This window comes from Ictalurus furcatus, chromosome 26 (assembly GCF_023375685.1).
Source record: "Ictalurus furcatus strain D&B chromosome 26, Billie_1.0, whole genome shotgun sequence".
NCBI classification, from domain to species: Eukaryota; Metazoa; Chordata; class Actinopteri; order Siluriformes; family Ictaluridae; genus Ictalurus; species Ictalurus furcatus.
This window is the reverse complement of record NC_071280.1, coordinates 17226309-17250359: the sequence shown is the minus strand read 5'-3', so window position 1 is coordinate 17250359 and position 24051 is coordinate 17226309.

Sequence of the window (24051 nt, the reverse complement as noted above, 5' to 3'; positions counted from 1 at the left end):
TATGAGCAAAGAAGGCTTTGAAAATTTGCCTTATTGTTTAACATTTTGATCTTTTGTACAAAAAAATTCACAAAAATACTCTGCTCTCATGGATATCAAACAACTGCAAACACAACACAGGTTCATCCAAAAATATCTTTGTTAAATATAGGTGTGCAACAATTATTGGCACCCTTTTGGTCAATACTTTGTGCCGAGATAACAGCTCTGAGGCTTCTCCTATAACGCCTGATGAGGTTGGAGAATACATGGTGAGGGATCTGAGAGCGTTCCTCCATACAGAACCTCTCCAGATCCTTCACATTTCCAGGTCCACGCTGGTGGACTCTCCTCTTCAGTTGTGTTTGCGATTGTTTGATATTTCTAGAGTATTTCTGTGAATTTTTTCAACGAAAAAAGATCAAAAGGTTAAACAATAAAGACAATTGTTCGCAGCCTTCTTTGCTCATATTTACCAGGGGTGCCAATATTAGTGCAGGGCACTGTACACTAACTCTAAAGGTGTGTATATCATCTTAAACTGTGCTCTTTTGGGAAAATAGTCAATGATAGAGTGGTGTAATGACAACTCTAAATTTTTTTTTTTTTTGTTAGTTTGTTTAAGAAAGATACACATTACTTTTTTACCATTCATAGTTCCGTTTAATGTCATGGACCGTCCATGAAACACGCTAGCGCAGCTCCTGTTCTCACTTACGACATAGCAACTATAAACATATACATATAAATAATATAACTTTTGACACTGGAGACTCCTTCCATGAATGTTAAATAAACATTTCCTTAGAGAAACCCCACCATATCGGCAACTGCCTCCATGGAGTTAGTTATAAATAAATAAACAAACAAACAAACAAACAAATATATATAAATATATATATATATATATATATATATATATATATATATATATATATAAAACCAGTATTTATATCCTGTTATATATGTTGTACATTTGTCTTAATCAATGTTTAAAATATTTTTCTTTTTTTTTATATATATATTTGTCTTTTCGAATAATTATCAACATTTACATCACTTCATACCCATATGTCCGTAACAAATTTAATTATTAATCATATTTCAATTATTTTATACCACCTAGAGCATCATATATCTCTGTGTGTGCATGCGTATATATATATATATATATATATATATATATATATATATATATATATATATATATATATATATATAAAATAGAAATCCTAACTCTAATTAACTAATTAATCAGTGAATATAATTACAAATCAGTGCCTGGTTTTCATACAGCCAGCACTTTTCCATCAACATTATCATTAAAAAATATTTTAAAAATGTAATAAATCTTAAAAGAAGTTGGTTCCTATACATGTAACAGGGATTAATAGCATTATTTACATCACTTTATGGAACTCAGTTGAGCTACATGATGAGTAAGAGCTGGTGTGTTTCAGGCACAACGTTACAGTAAATCCAAGCTTCAGCGTCTCGCCACCAGGAGAAAAAAAAAAGCGCAGGGAGCAGATTAGACGGATTGATTTGATTACTCTGAGAGGTTGAGACGGCTTTTTGGTGAACAAACAGACTTCAGAGCGTAGCCGCTTCCCCACAGAGACGAGCCATCAAGGTAGAACACACGCCACAATTATTAGATTAGGCCTACGACACACACACACACACACACACACACACACACACACACGTCACACTGTGAAATGGGGCTGGAGCGTACAGTGCACCTTAAAAAAAGAAGGATTAGTGATCAGTTTAGCTTTATTTTGAAATATTTGTCAAAAATATATTGAATTTACCTCACAGCATAATCCCCAGTGTTGAACTGACACCCTACAGTGTTTATATAACTCCACTGGACACGAATGATCACTCTGGGTGTTAATTCAACACTAGGGATTTTACTGTGCACAAAATTAGTAGTCAGTCTTCGGTTTTACACCGGAGGCTAAAGTATCTAACGCGTAATGGACGTACATTTCATATTCGCAACATGTTCGGTGTAAATTTCTGCCTCGGGTCACATCCAGGCCGTCAGTGGAGCTACGCTCGTCTGTAAACACGAACAAGACTTCACCGTGCAGCTGGAAGCCAGAAGGGTATGGAGATGTTTATTCACCCCTCATGGATGGCGTCTCAGTTTACACTGTCTGCTTTTGTTTTGTTTTGTTTTTTATTATTTTCATTTTTAATGCTGCTTTTGTTTTCTTATTAACTTGAAGAGAGAGGAGGGGAAAAAGGGAAAAAGAGAGCCTGATGAGGAAACAACTGCTGATAACAAGAACATATTTCATAGACTTCCCACAACATTAAATGCAACTATAAATGGATAAAAAGTACAATAACTCTCGGGTGGTAACAGTAACTTCACCACCATGGTGTTGATTATTTTTCTATAACAGCAGGCTGATTCTTCATTGTCTGATTCATAGTATTATTTTTTATTTTATTTATTGTTTTGCAAAAAAAAAACAACAACAACAACAACAATTGTTAGGTAATTATCATGTTTATATAGTGGGTGAATAAGTTAGCTAGTGATTGTGTTATTACTGTGTAATAACTATTAATAACGGTTAAAAAACCACACCCACATTATCCAGTCCATACAAGATTTCGTCGTTTTTGTGATTGTTGTGGCCAAAGACGCTCGATTTAATCGAAGTAATTGCGCGAAATTGTTTTGCACGCTCTTTCAGCGTGATGTTTGTTGGCAAACGAGACCTTTCAGCGGACGACGTCACATGACGCGTCTTGGCCCAAATCTGTGGAAAATCTGCCGTAATTTTGAAACGTTTCTCGGAATATCGCAGAGTTCGCTTGATTTGGCGTCCATTTCTGCGAATGCATCACTGCGAAATCCTGGAGGGACTGTTTATCAGTCAATCCGAGACGAGAAAGTCCAGGACGAGCACGAGTCCTGGTAGGGAAGACGTATATATTGGCAAGAATTCAGGACAAATCCTGACTTTAATCCTAGCATACATGATAGCATATACACTCCACGTGCACCTCGGTGTTTAACGGATCTGAAGGCTTCACTTTCTCAAGAGCCGAGCAACATCGGGTCCTCGGAGAAAAAGAGCGAGAGAAGAAAAGAGAAGGAGCATGAGGAAGGGTCCAGGCTTAGGAGTGTGTTTTTCAGTAGCTCCTATTTTACTCTCTCTCTCTCTTTCTCTCTCGCTCTCACACACACATACACACCCAAACAAACACTCTACAAGCCGATGCCGAGAGCAGGAACAGACGGTCGTATCAGAGCTCAATAATCTCAGAACAAAAGGCAAAAGGCCCGGCGGAGTTAAGAGTACGTGATAGGTACGATCGCCCGCTGCTCCCTAAACAACAACCCCCAGTCTCATCCGCACTCATCTTCCAGAGGCTGATCCTGATGACATCACGGCATCTCTCTTCCGCGCGACACTGTCCAGGAGGGCTTCATTCAGATTCCGAGCTTCCGGTTTGTGTGTTTCAGCAGGTTATGGAATGGAAGGTTTTCTTCCTCGCACAAAACACACTTGTTGATCTCTTTACACAGCGGTGATTAGGCCCGAGGGCTTTTTTCATGTGAAATATGATTTGTGGGTAGAGATGGAGGGGGGGCCTGAACTCCCTGCTGGGAGACTCACTTTCTTATCTGCTGCAGAGGGAAAAGGAGGGAGGGCGGATTTCAAAAAAGAGAAAGCTGAAAGAAGAACTCATAGACCTGAGGTGAAAAGAAGGAGATATTCTCATTTACACGGCTTTATGTGATGAACAGCACGACGCTGGCCTCCACATAATGACCGAGAGACCTACAGCTACTTATTTAACAAAGCAGAGAGAGACACACACACACGAGAGAGAGAGAGAGAGAGAGAGAGAAAGTGGCAATGGATGGATGGATAGTGAACTGCAATGATAGACAGTTGAATATGTGCATTATATTATTGGAGATTGGATGGATATTTAAGTGTACGTGTTGGATGGATGGATGGATGGATGGATGTTGAATTAGACTGATAAATGGATGGATGTCAAGTAGATAGATGGACATGTGGATGGATGTCAAATGCATTGTTTGGTGAGTAAATGCATATATCAGAAGATGGAATGATTCCTGGATCCTGTATAGATGGACGGATGGATGAACGGATGGATGGACAATCAAATGTATTGACAGATAGGATAGGTGGGGATTAAATGTATGGATAGATAGATGGATAGACAGTTAGAAGGGTGGATGGATAGATATATGATAGATATGGATAGATAGATGGACAGATAGATGGATAGACAGTTAGAAGGGTGGATGGATGGATATATGATAGATATGGATAGATAGATGGACAGATAGATGGATAGACAGTTAGAAGGGTGGATGGATGGATAGATATATGATAGATATGGATAGATAGATGGACAGATAGATGGATAGACAGTTAGAAGGGTGGATGGATGGATAGATATATGATAGATATGGATAGATAGATGGACAGATAGATGGATAGACAGTTAGAAGGGTGGATGGATAGATATATGATAGATATGGATAGACAGATGGACAGATAGATGGATAGACAGTTAGAAGGGTGGATGGATGGATAGATATATGATAGATAGGTAGATGGGTGGGTAGATAAACAGTCAAGAAGATGAACAGATGGATGGAAGGTGTAGAAGATTTAAATGTGGGGTTGAATGACAAGCAAGTTAATGGATTAATGGCTGGATGGATGGATGGATGGATGGATGGATGGCCAAGAATTTGGATGGATACATGAAGAAGTGGGTGGATGGACATTCAAGAAGGTGGATGGATCGTAGATGGCCAAGTGAATGGATAGAAGGATAGATAGATGGATGGATGGAAAAAAAATCTGAATTGTGGATGGATCTATGGATGTATAACCAGGTGTACAGCATGTGTGGTTGAGTAAACAGGTGATGGAGGGTTGCATGGACAGTTGAGTAGATGGATGAAAGGACTGATGAACAAATGATCAGGCAGACGGATGGACTGGTTGATGGATGGATTGATAACTGGATAGGCAGATATTCAGTGGATGGATGGATGGATGGCAGAATAAGTAAGTGGATGAATAGATGAGTGCACTGACAGACGGAGGGGAAACTGGATAGATAAACAGACTCTGAATGTTCAGGTGGAACAAACAGGAGGTTTGATCTTCCTTTATTTCTACAGAAACAACCCGCTATTTAAAGTGTCTGATCCAAATTCAGCACCTCCAGGCCTCACGTTACTCACTTCATCAACTCAGGCCTTTTACTTCTGCTACACACACACACACACACACACGACTACAAAAGCTCAATCCGCTCAGACCCTCACAGAAAATCATTAAACTTCTTTAATTACTCTTTAAAAATCAGTGGCGCTAAGTCACTAATGCTGCTCACACGTACGCCGCCGAAAAGAGCAACATTTCACAAACGATTACTCAAAGCCTCTGCTCTTAATCTCCTGAGAGAAAAAAAATCATACAAATAGGAGAAAAAGGAGAGAGAGAGAGTGAGAGAAAGAGAGAGAGAGTGAGAGAGAGAGAGAGAGAGAGACGCCCGTCTCCTTGTCCCGTTTTGCAGATGTCATCGGGCGAATGAGGGTGACATTTTGAGGGGGGACATTTTGGAGATTTAGTCTGGACCGCTTTAGGGACGGAGCCTGACCAGAACCAGATGCTCCGCTGCTGACCGGCATTCAGAGCCGAACAATGCGGCGTGGCGAAGAAGGGGGGTGGAGGATGGAGAGAATAAATTAATCATTTCTTTTCTCTCTCTCTCACACTCTTTCTTTCCTCTTTGATGGAATTAAGCTCTCCGGCGCTCCGTCTTGTGTGAATGCGTTTAACGTTTTCTTTTTTTCTTCTTCTTCTTCTTTCTTTCTTTCTTCGCTCCTGATGGCCAGTGTGGGGCCACCCAGAGGAGACCGGGAGAAGGGGAGAGAGAGACAGAGAGAGACAGAGAGAGAGAGAGAGAGAGAGAGAGGGGTAATCCCTCTGTGGTTTAGGGGTGTAGGACCCCATCTCCAACCCCCCCTTCACATTATCCTCTCAAAACTTAGCTCTGTTTCATACCCCCGCATCTCTCTCTTTTTCTAAAGTGACTACATTTGCATAGAGCAACAATGCACGTTGCCACAGAGCAGATTAGCTGGCAATGGAGTGTGTTACCCTGATCTGTGTGTGTGTGTGTGTGTGTGTGTGAGAGAGAGAGAGAGAGAGAGAGAGAGAGGTGAATGATTTAGGCAGTACAGCGGCACCTGCCAAACGTTACCCTATCCATTGGACATTCAGACACTTTTAAAAAGAACTCAATGATATTACATGCTGTTACAGAGATCACTCTCTTTCCACGTGTGTGTGTGCACGTGTGTGTGTGTGTGTGTGTGTGTGTGTGTGTGTGTATGTGAGGGTGGGAGTCTGAAAGTCCATCTGCTCACCAGTGAAGGATTTACAGTGGAGTGTTGACAAAACCACAGAAGAGGCCAGAGTGTGTGTGTGTGTGTGTGTGTGTGTGTGTGTGTGTTTAGACTGCTCACCTGGTGGTTTTTAAGAACACACGAACACTCCCACACTTCGCTCTAGTAAATATCTGGGTCGTGGTTGTGACTCTCGTCCTCCGTAAAAAAACGTCCAACTTTTACGTGTATTTGAATTTTCGCAGAACTTTCGTGCGATCGTTTCAAGACGTATCCAGGATTTTACGTTTCCAGTTTACGTCTTAGAACAACATCATACAATTTGTAAGAAAAAGCTACAGAAGCGTGAGCACGGGATTTTCCTTACGATTTCATCGATCTGAAAATTGAACCATATTGTCCAAGTTTGCTCGAATTTGTACAAATTTATTTACAATAAATATAAGCTCAGTCATACAATCATACAATTTGTTTACATTCATACAGTAGCTTCTTTGTTTTTTTTTTTCTTTTCAGCATGGACTTGAAACAAACAACCACTAAGGACCCCACTAACTACAACTTCGTATATTTTATCCCAGAGGTTTTCTCAGTACGGTCTTGAAACAAAAATGCAAAAACTATATAGTATATAGTAAATAAATGCTAACTTTTTTTTTTTAAAAGCACACGATGCGTTCTGTGTGGTGAATTGACAGGAAATGAAAATATTCGAAGCTTTCTAAGCGTCAGAGCACGTCCAGCTTTTTCATTAGTGTATATCTGAGCTCATATTACCAGTCGTACATGATAGAGATATTCGACCAAAAAAAAAACAAACAAAAAACAATCTTGCATTATTTTACGTTTTTAAAAAAGGCTGCTGAAATATTACTCACTGCTGTATTTATTTATTTATTTATTTATTTATTTATTTTTAGTTTAGACGGTTTACTTATTTATTGTTATATGTTTAATATGTTTAATGTATTTGGACTTATTGCATTTTTATTGATTCATTACTGTAGTGAAAATGTTTCATGAATAAAAAAATTAAAAGGGTTAGAAATTGGGAAGATGGGGACGTGAATTCATAATCAAGGTGAAATGTGGATTCTGAGGGTGTGTGTGTGTGTGAGAGAGAGCGAGAGAGAGAGATTCCCCAAGGCGAGTGTGTAGACAAATCAGTGTTGTGTCATATTACCCTTGCAAATCCCCCCCTCCACACACACACACACGTGCGCATTTAGTTAATGAATTAATCTCATACTAATGGCACTCCTGCTAATGCTATTAGACGAATCACCTGACAGCAGTACACAGGGAATATCAGCAATTCCACCTGGGAATTTCCCTCTTCCGGAGATCATTAGTGTGATGAAAGAACAATCCGGCAGCATAAAAACAGCCCATGTTTCCATTTAGCTGAAGAAGAAAACGACATTAACGGGGTTATGAACTAGATGGTCTCGCCCTGCTGAAAAAAAACCCCCAACAGAAACCATCACAGAAATTCTAATGGTTTCCACTACAAATACCATTACAAATCATCAGCTGTTAAACATTAAAACAATTATTGGTCTTGAGACATAACATGCCACCAATAGAAAGCAACAAATTACCAGTAGAGACCCACAAGGACCATTACAGTTTTTATTAGAACAAATAAATTTCCCATTAGATAACCATTTAAACCATTACAAATTCTCTGAGCGTTTCTATCTTTTTTTCTTTTTTTTTTTTAAACAGGGCGGTTATGCAAATGTGTAGCAGTTCATGCTAACCGATATAAAGTGTTAGAAATATATAAGGTCATTCAGCTATGTTAGCTTTATCTGTACATATACGTACACGTTATTAATGAGAGCAGGTTCAAACGAGAAGCAGTCGTGAGTCGAGCATTTGTATGGAGTTGAATTTTGTTAAAATCGCTTTAATTCAAACGAAACCGCTCGAAATGAGCCGTATATTCAATCAAATGTGTAGTAATTCTAACAAACCGGAGTGGCTTTGTCTCTTTTTATAATAACGATGCTATAAGAAAAGCTCTGATCCCTTATATATCCATAGCTATGCTACGTTCTGTAATTCTGCTGCTATTTTACTCTGAACGACCTCAAAACATCTCATTGCTAGTCAATCTTCCACTTTTTTTTAAAAAAAAGAGTCCCCATCAGGAATATCTGATCTGATATCAGTCTGTTGTTTTCACCAGCAGGCGAATGTGTCAGGCCCGAACATGACGATATGAGGAAGAAGACAAAAGGTTACATCAAAAAAGGAAAGAGAAAAAAAACCCCACCACCACAACTTGTGGAGAAGAGTTCCAGATCTGTGTCTGGAGGGCGAGTGGGAGAACAAGAACAAGAACTCGCTGTCGTTAGCATCAGAATAGAGTCGCTTACGTAGCTGGCTAGCATGGTCAGACTCACAAGTCAAGTTGTGCAGTCAAATATTTTGCTAACATGGTGAATGTGCTGTTATTCGTTCGAAGAAAAGCATGTTAGCTTAGCAAGAACCTGAATATTGCTAGTTAGCGTTGCTAATTTTTTAATTGTAAGTCTGCATGACTGGGTGCTAACGGACATCAAAATGCTTTCAGCTCTCATTAGCATTGTTTGGATGAATAATCCCTTAATGATACTGTAATGACTCCTTTTAAAAGATTTCCTCAGGACGTCCTGTGAGGTAGGCTCGCTACTTTATCTGTTTTGGAGAGGGAGAGACAGAACGAGTGAGGAAAGCCAGGTGTGGGAGGGAGGAAGGAAAAGTACCGTTAATTACGCTATCTGTTAAAATGGTGTCAACTGGTATCAATACACAGATTTGAGGACTAGCAATTGTTCGGGAGTTTGATTAGCATACCAAGCTGGAAGGTATTAATCACAGTTTAAATCCAGTCTTAGTTTAAACATGAAAATGTTAATTTAAAAAAAAAATGAACATATTTAGGATTCCTTGGGCAGCTTTAACTGGAAAAAAAAAATTAAGTGTAGCCAGTTTCGGACCATTTGAAACAGCCGAGAATTTAAGACTGGCTTTAACGTCGGCAGTTTGTGCTTTGTGGATGTGGATTTATTGAGCTAGCGTGTTAGATAGCTAGTTTTGTTTTGGGCATATTATGTCAAATTAGCTAAGCCACCTTTGTTTTGGAATATTCTCTAACTTCAGCTAGCTGGCTAGCTCAACAAGCTAATGTTAGCTAGCTCGGGCGTGTTCTTGAATCTTAGCTAGCATGTTGGCGCTATTGAAAATATCTAAAATATCTCAAAATTTCTAACCTAAAAGTTGCACACAAACGTCTCTTCAATTTGTGAAGTTGGGAGAGCTTCAGAAATCAGTGTTTCTGATTCGTTACGAATCTTCACCCTGTCATTATTCACTGATTAAGGCACCTGTATTGTAATCAGTGGTTGCACTGTGGACATTTTATTTATTTTACAATATTAGAAAATATACAGTACCATAATCAGGCTAGCTAGCTAACTGGGATAAGTGTATATGACGGAAAAAAAATCTTTATAACTAATTTTACTAGTTGGAAATAAACCCAGCCCAAAAAAAGCTGTAAAGGCAACTATATACTCCTACATTAGCAGGTTTGCTTTGTTTGGGCATATTATTGAAAAATAGCTAATTATCTATGTTTTGGAATGTTCTCTAACATTAGCTGGCCAAATTTTTGTGAACACTCTCTTCCAATAGTTAGCATATTTTTTTGTTTTGTTTTGTTTTTTTAGACATTCCCTAACATTAGCTAGCTAGCTAGCTAGCTTGCTTTGGGCATATTATCTAACATTAGCTAGCTTGTTTTGTTTGAGAACACTTTCTAACATTAGTTAGCTAGCGTTTTTTTTCTGGAACATTCTCTAACATTAGCTAGCTTGTTTTGTTTGAGAACTCTTTCCAACATTAGTTAGCTAGCGTTTTTTTCTGGAACATTCTCTAACATTAGCTAGCTTAACTTGCTTTGGGCATATTATCTAACATTAGCTAGCTTGTTTTGTTTGAGAACACTTTCTAACATTAGTTAGCTAGCGTTTTTTTTCTGGAACATTCTCTAACATTAGCTAGCTTGTTTTGTTTGAGAACACTTTCTAACATTAGTTAGCTAGCGTTTTTTTCTGGAACATTCTCTAACATTAGCTAGCTTGTTTTGTTTGAGAACTCTTTCCAACATTAGTTAGCTAGCGTTTTTTTCTGGAACATTCTCTAACATTAGCTAGCTTAGCTTGCTTTGGGCATATTATCTAACATTAGCTAGCTTGTTTTGTTTGAGAACACTTTCCAACATTAGTTAGCTAGCGTTTTTTTTCTGGAACATTCTCTAACATTAGCTAGCTTGTTTTGTTTGAGAACTCTTTCCAACATTAGTTAGCTAGCGTTTTTTTCTGGAACATTCTCTAACATTAGCTAGCTTAACTTGCTTTGGGCATATTATCTAACATTAGCTAGCTTGTTTTGTTTGAGAACACTTTCTAACATTAGTTAGCTAGCGTTTTTTTTCTGGAACATTCTCTAACATTAGCTAGCTTGTTTTGTTTGAGAACACTTTCTAACATTAGTTAGCTAGCGTTTTTTTCTGGAACATTCTCTAACATTAGCTAGCTTGTTTTGTTTGAGAACTCTTTCCAACATTAGTTAGCTAGCGTTTTTTTCTGGAACATTCTCTAACATTAGCTAGCTTAGCTTGCTTTGGGCATATTATCTAACATTAGCTAGCTTGTTTTGTTTGAGAACACTTTCCAACATTAGTTAGCTAGCGTTTTTTTTCTGGAACATTCTCTAACATTAGCTAGCTTAGCTTGCTTTGGGTATATTATCTAACATTAGCTAGCTTGTTTTGTTTGAGAACACTTTCTAACATGAGTTAGCTAGCGTTTTTTTCTGGAACATTCTCTAACATTAGTTAGCTAGGGAATATTATTTTAATGTTCACGTGCTAGTTTGGTGATATGTTGCCTTAATGTGCTAGTTTTGACCTAAAAGTGGAACATGAACATCTCTTCAAGTTGTTATTACAAGAGGGAGCTGCAAAAATAAATCAGACCAGAGTTTCTGACCTGTTGCTAACAGTTTACCCTGTCATAATTCCAGAGATAGTAAAGTTTTAAAGTTTGATGAGACATAATTCCTAAAAGTACATATAAATATAAATATATAAACTCACAGCGCACTCATATCCAAACACTTATATACATAATAGCGACTTTTCAAGAGGTGGTATTGCCTCACATTAGCTAGTTCTGTTTATGCCTACACATTTACAGCTAGTCAGATGTAATATTATGGGATGTTGGGCTTATGAGTGTTATGGGTTTCTCCTGCTAATCTAAGATCGTGTGTTGTGTTTTGAAATAAACCGCTTCATGAACGAAATGATCGTTCAAGTGTTCCACATGTTTGGGGCTTTTGCTAGAAGCGCAGCGTCATCAGAGCATAAGGTTTTAAACAAATGCATGTCCACCCCCCGCCCTTTAAAAAAAGACCAACACCCCAAAAAATACCTTCTGCTGTCCGCCCCCACACTCTTACCACCTGCTCATTTAGCGCACGCGCACACACACACACACACACACACACACATGCACACACACACAAACACACACACAGTACATTCTTTATCTCCAGATTTCCAGACAATGCCCAAGGGATACTGATGCCTAATCCTCCTGATCCCTCTCTTTCTCCTTCTCTCTCTCTCTCTCGCTCTCTTTCTCCTTCTCTCTCTCTCTCTCTCTCACCCTCCTGCTCACGTCCCCCACCATCACCAAGTCCTTATAGTTGAAATATCGTTATAAAATAAAGGTGTAGCATTCACACAGGACACCTAGTTTAAAAAAAAAAAAAAATTATATACGACCCCGGCAGGAAATAGAATAATCCTGAACAGGAAGTAGAGCTATGGTGTTGGTATTTGTGCTTTGACATGCAGAGGTTTTATTTTCTTCAGCTGCAAATATAAAAGTTCATCTTGTACATATTATAACCCATCATGTACACCCATGAGTCTCAAACACTAAACTGTTAAGCAATTAAACAGACCCAAAGTTTATACAAAAGCAAGGCCATAAGTCTCTGCTTCCTCCTAACTCACACCATCTTTTTCCTGTGATTGAAGGATTTGCGCATTACGCTCTTAACTCGTTTGTTTCGAGGCCTAACTCCTGAAAGATTATACGAGTTATCCTATTTGAGTTAGTTAAAAAACGCCATTCTTGTGTGTGTTGTGTGTGTGTGTGTGTGTGTGTAAGCTGAAGAACAGAACGGGTCAATGAGACCAGGCCACTGCTTTACAAGGCCAAGCTCACAGCGAAGCTCGGATGTGTTATTGTAATGAACCATAAGCTCCTTTGGCTGTGCGCTCCCTAAAGAACTTGGCCGATAATATACTTAAGGCAGGACGTGCAGAGACGTTGAAAATGCCACTCACGTAGCGAAGGCTTAAAGTCTCGAGGTCTGAAACCCCACAGACTGACAATGAGAGCAGGCGGCCGTTAGTGTTACTTGCATATGTCACTGTGCCCTTCATACCGTCTCTAGGTTTAGCAACACTTGCTCTGTTTGGAGCTGAAAGACTGTATGACTTAATGGAAATGCATAACAGTGCTGGACTCCGTTCAGTGCTACCTCGTATTCGCTATAGCAAACTGAACCAACAGTGTCAGTAAGCGCTTTATCCAGGTCAGGGATGTGGTGGGTCCGGAGAATGTCCCAGGAACACAGGGCGCGAGATGGGAGTACACCCTGGATGGGACACCATCATAGGGCACCATGCAAATTCACTCCTAGGGACAATTTAGCGTAGACAATCCATCTACCGGCATGTTTTGGGAGGTTGGTAGAAACCAGAGAACCAGGAGGAAACCCACACAGATATTGCGTTCAGAAACTCCACAAACCATCAGGATCAAACCGGGTTGCCAGATCTCAGCAAAAAAAAAAAAATCCAAGACAGCCATATTTCAAAGATCTGAAACTAGACCAAAATTGGAAAAGAGGGGGAGCTTTTATTTATTTATTTATTTATTTATTTATTTATTTATTTGCTTTTTCTCAATCTTTGCATGGGAAACAAGTTCATCATGGTACATATACATCTCTGATGTATATTTGGTTGTGTACGCAGTGTCTGCCCTTGCGCTTTCCCATTGTTTGTTGAAACTGATTAGTTTACTTCCTGCTTATTTGCTTTGAAGCAAGATCTTGGTGGACCACCTGCAAACCTGTTCCGAAACTAGCCCAATTTGGCGTAAAAAACCAAGACCCATGGCGTCCCTGCCTGGAGATGTGATGTAGCAACACTACCGACTGGACCACCATGCTGTGTAACGTCTTGAAAAATATGTTTGCCATTTTTGTCTTAAGATAAAACTGGTGATGGAGGCTCAGTGCTTAAGCCTTTGGGGGTACTGTTCAAATCCTGCGACTGTCAATTTTAAATTGCCTTGGATAAAAGCATCTACCAAATGTAAATGTAAACTACGTCGTGTTGCAGTGAATTCTGAGGTCCACTGTCCTGTTGACTCGGTTCCTCGGCTGATGTGACGAATTTCACCTGAGCTAAAATACAGTAGGTGATGGAGCGGCAGTAAAGATGGCGTCAGGATTCCTCCTAAGGGGAAACGTCAAGGGCACGTCGACAAGGGCTTCAAATTGAAACAGGGCACTAGAAATAGAATTTACCCCTTAGAAAAGGCAAATTTATCCACACCGCTGTGTGATGGTGGAATCCCCTCCTCTGCTGCAACAGCAATTAACCTTTCTAATCAGCAGGGTTAATTATCACCTGTTTATCAGTGTAAATATCAATCAGCTGAATAACCCCGCTGCACGGGAAAAGAAATGTGTGTGTGTAGAGTGGAAATACTGAGCAGTAATACATGAACAAACACACACACACAGATACATGACACGCCGTTTGTCTTCCACACACACTTCCACACACAAACCACAGAAGCCACAGAGGTAGAGCACTCTTGACATTAATGGAGAAGGATGGGTGTGTAACAACGATTAAACCGGCACACCAGAAAAGGACTCCTTATTGTCGAAGAGGTCATTAGTGCATGTCAATTCCAGTCAAAATGCCAACAGTCACAGTTAATTAACGCCAGATAACGAGGTGTTTCCATTCACACCTTCTCCGTCAGCTGTGAAAGGGACGCTAAGGGTGAACCAAGGGGGCTAATATAATTATTAAAAAATAACATTTAACGCTTAAAAGGGAAACAGACTCATCTGCTAAAATGATGTGAGGGGAAAGTTATATAAATATAAATGCCTCTGTGTGTGTGTGTGTGTGTGTGTGTGTGTGTGTGTGTTTTAAATGACACTATTACTGTTAGTATTATATGATATAATTCTGTTTTCCCCTCGTTCTTTGCTTCTCGCATGTTTTTGGTCTCATTTTTGTCACTATTTATATATTTTTAAGTCTTATAAAACATACTTGAGTCAGTTTGAAGCACAGCTGGTACACTGGGACTTTGAGAGTGCTTTTTCATTTTTTTGATTCATGCATTAACTTACAGTAGAAAAGCACCGACTGCCAGTTGCTAAATATATCCAGGCAAAAAATAAGAGAATTCAGATAATGCTAGAGCAAACCGGTTGCTCGTCTCAATCTGGGCCCTCTTGGCCGTTGAATGTTTTGTTAATTCTTTTGGAAAGCCCAACAAACACCTCCAATTGTCTCTTGGCCATTTTTCCGCCTGCCCCCTGCCCCTCCCTGGCCGTACCCCCTCCTGTCCACCGGCCCAAAGCAATTTAGCCCTATCTCTCCTGGCTAACAATCCCCAACAGAGATAACTAATTAGCTACATTTCTGCCATTTCCATCTTAATGGTTTGTTTGCGGCCATTGTTTGGGTGACACAATGGGAAGCAAAATGCAAATGGAGGAGACCCAGGAGCACTCAGTTTGAGAGGGGGACCATACACTGGCTTATACCGCCCAGGAGAGAGAGAGAGAAAGAGAGAGAATGCATGTATGTGTTCAATTAAGTCACTTATTCAATGAGACAGAGAGACAAGACAGCAACATTCAAAACAGAAGGGACTTAATACCGCTCCTTGAGGTACACCACTCTGCAGGGTGGAGCTCCTACACACTTGGCTCATATTCAGCTGCTTCTGAATGAACTGGATCAATCGTGTCAGAGATCTTAACTTTGGAGAGCAAAAGTGGCAGTGGCCAGTACGTGCAAAACATAAACAAACCAACAACGCAACAGCAAAACTGAAAACGCGACGAGAACCTCCGAAACATGACAGCATTAACTCAAAACAGAATGTGTAGGTCCTTATCGAACATCACATGCTCGATGCTGATTGGCTACGGCGCGTCTAACTCTGAGAGACAGTGGAACCCTGGAGATCAGGAGTGCGTTTAAAGTAAGAGGAAATATGAGCTATAACTATCATATAACTATAGCTATCGACTTTGCATGACTTTTTTACCATATGAGCATGTGGATGCTGGAAATTCACCTAAAGGGAACCAGTTTATTCAGAAGAAAGAATCACTCTTCACTACAATAACAAACTAACTTCCCGAATCATTTTCTCAGGACTAGCTAGATGTGATGTTCAGTAAGGGCCTACTGTTTATGAATTTGTTGTTGTGGTGAGACGACTAGCATGTTCACACTAACAAATTTCCATCGGTTTTTACTTACACAATGCAAGCAATAAAATGAGATTGCTTTAATAACAATGCTTTTACATAACCTCATTTTAGAATTCGGTCCGTACAGGACTTCGTGCAGGATTTTTTTTTTTTGTGATTGTTGCGGCCAACGAACTGCACAGTTTAGTTAATTCGTAATTCGAACTTTAAGCTAATAATAATTTGGAAAAATTGCACAAGAGAAGCTGCCTATGATATTCCAAAAACACTAATATGGCCAATACCAGGATCGTTCAGACTTCATTAGCTCTCCTGAGGCACTTGTATGATATGTTTATCATAAATTGTGTGTTTGGAGTATATAGAAGGTGTGTGTGTGTGTGTGTGTGTGTGTGTGCACGAGTTTAGAGCACTGACTCTCTCTGAAAAGATGCAGAAATGGGGAATGCGGGGAATGCTGACTACGCTACTAATCCCTAATCCCCGCTGAGTGCAGGAGCTCAGACAGGTACTCTTTCCCTCACTGCATCTGTGTAAGTGTGTGTGTGTGTGTGTGTGTGTGTGTGCGCGTGGTAAAGAAAGAGGGTGGGCTCAGGTAGTCAGTATGCCGAGGTGTGTGGTGTGGTGGGACGATGAGCACCGGGTCTGTATATTTATACAGAAAGGAATCCTTAGAGTTTTATAGTTCTTCAGAGAAGATGTAAAGATTTCTGGGAGCTATATGTTGTAGTTTATTTAGTTCATCAGCCCCAGAGAGAGACAGACAGAGAGAGAGAGAGAGAGAGAGAGAGAGAGAATCATATATGATAATGCAGCTCTATGCAGTTCAGCAACAAATCCAAACCCAGGCCTACCTCTATCCTGCGCAAGTGTGTGTCAGTTTCCCATCATGTCACTCTACCTGTGAAAGTAGGAGGAGTTTTGTTGGAGGTTGACGGTTGACTAGTGATGTGCAGAGTAGTATAATACTCATTGAAGTTCAAAAATGAAACCAGACCCACGTTATTCTGAGTTAAAAATGAGAGCTATGTGTCTGACGGAACGCAAACAACACCACAGCAACACTGGTAAAGAAGCGACTCCACCAGAGACGATGGGCGGATTGGACTATTTTTTTGCTCCATCATATTTAACTCCATCGTATCTCATCTTGGCTCGGCTCACGTGGTACCTGGGCAAGAAAGGTAACCAAAGTCAGCACAGGTGCTGAGATACGGCTTGCTTTGCAGCGGAAATAGTGGGAAAAAAGATGCCATGTTGCCGGGCCGACCTGGTCCAGTGGAGAAGCATGACCAATATTCAAATACTACTGAATATCTTAATCTTAAATATCTTAATCAGGGATTGAAAGTAAAGTCTCTGTCTGTATTTCACAGAATAATCTTCTCTCGCTTTCAGTAAGCACTTTATCCTGGTCAGGGTTGCACTGGTTCTGGAGCCTGTCCCGAGGTGGGAACACACCCTGGATAGGATGCCAGAATCCCACCATGCGCATACACGTTCACGCTCACACACTCATTCCCACCAAGGGCAATATATCGTAGCCAATCATGTTTTTGGACAGTGGGAGGAAACCGGAGAACCCAGAAGAAACCCACATGGGAACTCGAAACAGAGAGCTCAGGATGGTACCGGGAAATCCTGGAGCTGTAAGGTGGCAACACTACCCGCTGTTCCACCCTAGAAAACTCACTGCAAATACGGTCCTCTATTCTTAATCAAGCAGGAACTGTTATGAAGGGCCAAACTCAAAAAGCATGGTTGACCACTGCGTTTATGAGAGTGTATACATATGAGAGTGTGTGTTCTCTCATCTGACCTGATCCATGACTTTAACCAGAGCTGCCTCCTTTCTTCTTGGCCAGTCATCTCACATTCCTTATCCTCCCAATCTCACTCCATCTCCATCATGTGTCATGTGCTCTTTTTTCCTCCACGCTGCACTTGAGGAATGGATAGGGAGAATGCAAGGGCACAGAGGATCTGCGTTCTGTTGGAGACATCGTTCCTGCATCTCTGAGGGTCAGAACAGAAGGGTACTAATGAGGAAGCTCGACCACTGACTGTTGGAGGTCCGGGATGCTTGACTTTGGGGTGGGGTGTGGGGGGGGGGGGGGTGACATGGCTGTTGGTCTCTCTGTGAAGAACTTGGCATTGGATTATGAAGGCCACCCAAGAGGTGAAAGAGAGCGAAGAGTAAACCAATTAGCATTGTACCTCCATGAGCTAAGATGTGAAGGAGGGAGAGACTGAGAGTCCTAATGAGTAGCTCAAGGTGGACACACACACATTCAGGAAGACAATACTGACTACAAAAAAACAAACGCAAATAAATATAAAGTCCAATTTGAGAGTCTCAGTAACTTTTTTAATTTTTGAATGAATGCAACATAATTACTGTGACTCACTTTTTATTACAAGGAGCAAATGAACTGCTTCCTGCTGCCCTCTGTTGGTCAAATTCAATAATGCACGCACAAACACATTGTAGCTAAGAGGTCAAGTACAACACCCTTGAAAGAAAATGTTAGGGTTGTATAACAAAAAAGGAAGTAGATAAGAAAATATGGTTAAGATGCTGAGGTGACACGTTTCATAAAGCTAAACTGTCAGCTTCTTTCACCTGTTAGCCTTGTAGTCATAGCTCTTGTATATAGTGTATAGCTAAGGAAGCGAACATCTTTCCATTCAAACACTAAAACCTTTCTCTTGGCTGATTGACTGCGTTTAAGGTAACAGTTACATAAGAGTTCGATTGTAAGAAAAATCCATGACCTGTAACCTCAACCTATCAGGATTTACCCATTCTTTTGAATTTAGTATTTGAGAGACCATGCTGAGTCGTTGTTGTTGTTTTTTGTTTTTAATTTTATCATTCATACTGTATAACACCATACTGAGAGCATGTCTTTTAAACTCCCGTCCTGCAATAAGCGTCCAGCCGGCTCACTCAATCTCATCATCAAAGTGCGTCCGGTTGAGTGGCTCGACACTCTTTACTCAGCCAATCGAATTAAAGCGATCAGCATTTTCCTTTTATTGAAGCTGCCGCAGACCCAAATGCGATAGTGTCCAGCAGACTCCCTCCACTTTCCCTTTTTTTCTTTACCTCCTTCCTTCCTCCACATGGTCTTCTCCTCAGGAGATGGCGACGCTGAGCTCCTCTGAAAACTAAACCTCATTTACACACAGAGAGAAAAGACAATAAAGCTAAAAATGAAAGACCTCTAACAGTAGATCTCCAGACACATTATTATCACATTATTGATAGAAATTCTAATAAGCAATTTGGTCGAATTTCCTAGAAATAAATGTGAACGAAACGTTACCATCCCTTAATCAAGCTTCTCCAAATCCTTTAAACAATTTCTACCCCATTTTCTACCCCATTTTCTTTCTTTATCCTGGTCAGGGTCGCGGTGGATCCAGAGCTAATCCCAGGAAAACTGGATGTGAGGTGGAAATACTCCTTAGATAGGATTCCAGTCCATCGTGGTGCACCATGCACACTTATTCACACCTAGAGAAAATTTTGCATTGTCAGTCGACTTACTGGCACGTAAGAGTTTTGGAGATGTTGGAGAAAACTGGAGAACACAGGACGTAACCCGTGATGACATGAGGAGAACATGAGAAGAAAAGATCACGTGGACAGAAATCTGAGCCTCAGGACGGCACCAGGGATGCTGGATCTTTGAGGTCAAGGCTAACCGCTACACAGCATCATACAGCAGATAATTGCACTTGGAGGAGATGCGACCTGCATACACAAGTTAACAGACGCCCACAATTGGTTAGCATGGCTCTGATTGAGAGCCGAGAGATGAATGGCGTACCTCCCAACCAATGAGCAGGATGGTTCTGGATGATTCCGGATTGGCCAAGGATGACTGTGGAGTCATCCGGATTCAAACTCCCTGTAGTATGCTGAGTTCCTAAAATCATTGTGCCTCATGGACCCTCTTTCAAATTCGTACAAAATCAGTTGTGTGGCCATGTTATATTCTGTGCTTGTACTGATTGGACTGAGAATTCTATCCATCCATTTTCTGTACCGCTAATCCTACACAGGGTTGCAGGGGAGCCTGGAGCCTATCCCAGGGGACTCGGGGCACCTGGACAGGCAGGGGGTCACCCTGGACAGGGTGCCAACCCATCGTAGGTCACAATCGCGCACCCATTCACACACTACGGACAATTTAAAGATGCAAGTTATAATGCAAGTTTTTGACCTGGGTGAGGAAACCTAAGTACCCGGAGGCAACCCCTGAAACACAGGACGAACATACAAACTCTGCAAACACAGGGCAGAAGCCGGATTCGAACCCCCCATCACCTGAGAACTGCTGGTTGAAATTCATTCATTCTTTCATTTTCCTTCCTCTTGTCCTGGATGGCAACAGGATGCAAATGTCAGTCCAGACCTCTCTAACCTCAGCTACAGTTTCCACCTCTCCATCCAGAGACATTTCCAATCCTTGGGTACCATGGGGTTCCTTGTCAGGTGCTCAAACCACCTCACCTGGCTCCTCACGATTCAGAGAACCAGCAGTTCTGTCCAGCTCCTCACCATGTCACAGAGAGTTAGTGCCTTATTGTACAGTGTGAACAGGTTGTGCATCTTGACGTGGAATATACCATAAAACCTGAAGGTCACATTGTTGTCCAGACGCTGTGGTTTGTCTTCGATGCTTCATGTCCATGCGGAACACTGCGCTGACATTCCTAGGTTCCAGTACGACGACTGTAGGGTGCGTAGGGACAAATCTGTGTGTGACTTTGACTGGCCTGCAAAATCAACAACACCTCAATCCAATAGACAACTTAATAGGATTATTTGAAACAAACACTGGAACTGGAACTATAAGAGCTCAAATGTACAGGAACCATCTCAAGACTGGTAGAATGCTTACCTGAGAGGATTGGTGTCGAGAGGAGGTGTAACCAAGTATTAAGACAGAAATGATACATGCTATTGCTTTTATGTATATGGGAGCATATCATGAAGGTTCTGTGCATCCACTGAGCTGAGGCCTCCATGCTGGGGAGGAGCCTAACCCTAACCCTAAACCCTAACCCTCCATGCTGGGGTGAAGGGGTTTGGTGTCTTACTCAAGGCCACAATAACAGTTGTGAACCACTTTGTCTTCTCACAATTTTCCATCACTTCCAACATTCTGGAACAAGTCCAAATTTTGGAGGCGGAGCTTCAGCGTTGGCAGAGCGATAACAGAGGAAATCGCTGCTTTCGGTTGTCCGTGATCGCGGCCCTTCGATCGTTTGAGTGACGTTCCGTTCGTCTTTACAGATCACAGTAAAATCCTAAACCAGCGTCCCTACAGAAAACTCCTGAAGAACCGGTTAACGGATTTAATTCCCGCAGGCAGGAAGTCTCGGGGCTCTCATGTTTATATGACAGACGTGAACAAGTGAATAAGCAGTGAGGGAATCGGATGCCCCGCCTCGGCCGCTCTCTTTATTCGCACATGAAAGAGGGACGTGAACTCGCCGCCAATTTCGTTCTTCATTCACAAGGCCGGATTCTGTTCAGTGTACGAGGATCGCTAATTAAAAAGTGCTAACGGCTAGCGTGGCGGAGGGGAGAAGGGTGAAAAGCAAACCCCCTTTGGGATGGAGGGGCTTAATCAAGACCTTACACACACACACACACACACACACACACACACGCTGATCCTAGGCCTCGGGACGTGGATTGATCTTTCGGGTGGGTTACAGGGAGAGGTTTGAGTTCGACTTCTCCTACTAAGCTGGAGGGCCACACACCTGTGTGTGAGTATGTGAGAGTGTGTGTGTGTGTGTGTGTGTGTGTGTGTGAGTGTGTGTGTGAAGCACCGCTAAGCCCAGATTAAGCTAAAGTTACCCGTCTCTCTCCCTTCTTGCCGTGTCATTCAAACCCCCGATAGCCCGGCAACCACGCGGCCCACACAAAGCCCCCTTTCCACTGCCCTCATCAGTGCCATTAGCTCTCAGACATCAAACACAGAGGATTATGGGATTGCCAGAGGTCCCTGAGGGAGGGGGGAAGGAGGACAAAATGGATTCTTCCGGGGGACTCCCTTAACGCTGGAAGGCTTTCTCTCGGGAGATTACGCTGCAATTTGTTTCCCTTTTTTCCGCCATTTTGTGAGCCGCGTGCTCTCTCTCTCTTTCTCTCTCTCTCTCTCTCTCTCTCTCTCTCTCTCTCTCTCTCTGCACGGTGGCTGTACAGTAATCCCGGCCGTGCGGCAGATTACATTCGGCTTTGTCAACATGGCTAATACCTAACAGCCGGGGAATCGCCAAGTTCTTAAGGCACTTAACACGTTAAGAGGGTGCTAACGTGTGTGTGTGTGTGTGTGTGTGTGTGTGTTAGAGAGAGAGAGAGAGAGAGAGAGAGAGAGCATGCCGACACACAGTCAAGAGCATGTCAAAGCCCAACCACACACCTAGTGTATTCTGACTTTACACTTTGATCATGGTCCGGTCTGTTTCATGAGAAATATGAAGCGAGTTCATGCTAACAAAACCCAGCCCTAGCGTTTAACGCTTTAGACACACAGTGAAGCGAGGTGTGTATTAACTATAAGATTGAATAATAATGCACTTCAGAGCTAGCGCAGTTCTGACGGAACACCACGCATTGTCTGTAAAGCTAATTCAAACTTGGTTTCCAGAGGCGGACCAAAAATGTTAAACAGCCGTCGCTAATTTCCCGAAGTTTAGTACGTCGGAAGGAATATGTAATCAGCCGCACTTTCTTCCACCGTTTTTTGCACAATTCTCAAATACATAGTACGACAGAAAGTAGGCTACTTTGAGTGTTGCCGAGTGCACGGTGCTTAAATAGCTTGCACTGCTTAAATTCATGATGGTTTCTCAGGAGCCGTGCCATCAGATTTGATCTACTGCATCTCTGTGCAGTGGATCTCTAATGATGATTCTGTGACTAAAATAAACATGGCCGCCACTGTCCAATCAGCTTTCAGTAGACATTTGACAGGGTCAGAGGCATAGCTGTGTTTCCAGCAGGATTGTTTACATACATCAAAACAGTGAGACTGTGAATTTATTCTATATAATATTCCTATACTTATTCAAAGTATTTATCCATTTTCTGTACCGCTTATCCTACACAGGGCCACGGAGGAGCCTGGAGCGTACCACAGGGGACCCGGGGCACAAGGCAAGGAACACCCTGGACAGTGTGCATACACATTCACACACTACAGACAATTTGGAAATGCCAATCAGCCTATAATGCATGTCTTTGGACTGGGGGAGGAAACCAGAGTACCCAGAGGAAACATGCAAATGCCACGCACACAGCGCGGAGGAGGGAATCAAACCCCCATCCCCGAAGGTGCGAGGCAAATGTGCTAACTACTCAGCCACCATGCCGCTATAACGTATTGATGGCGTAGTTGTGCATATATGATGAAGCAAACCGTTTGAAGCCTTTCTTCAGCTTGCTAGAGGCCTTGCCAGTATTCTTACATGTTTTCGGGACGTCGTTGACGTTCAACTTCGGCTGCTCTTACAGACAGGGATTGTAATATAACGCTATGGCGAGTGTAGCGAATGAACCGGAAACGCAGGAGCCATCCTAAGGAGAACTCAGAAGCCTATTGCTTGGGGCCTTTACCCGTCTGGAAGCCGGAGTGAAATGAGAAAACGACAAGAAGAGGGAAAAAAAGGTGTTCTGTCATAGCCTACATGACGTAATGATGAGTTTTCTAAGTGGGAAGCTTGAGCTAACACTTCTAGCGTGCAGAAAGTAAGACTTCAGACTTAAAACGGTCTGTTTAACGCCCCAATGGCTGTCAGTAGAAGTGTTCACACTCAGGCGTAAAATGCGTGGCATGAACGTGTAAAAAAATTTTGAACGTCGAGGAGTTCGTTGTTTTTTTTTTTTGGCTCATAGCGTCAAAAACCGGCCAACCAATGAGATTCGCACTTTTGTTCACATGCCCAGAGCCGCTGAATTTACATATTATTTGTAACTTAACAGAAATTACATAACGTTGTTA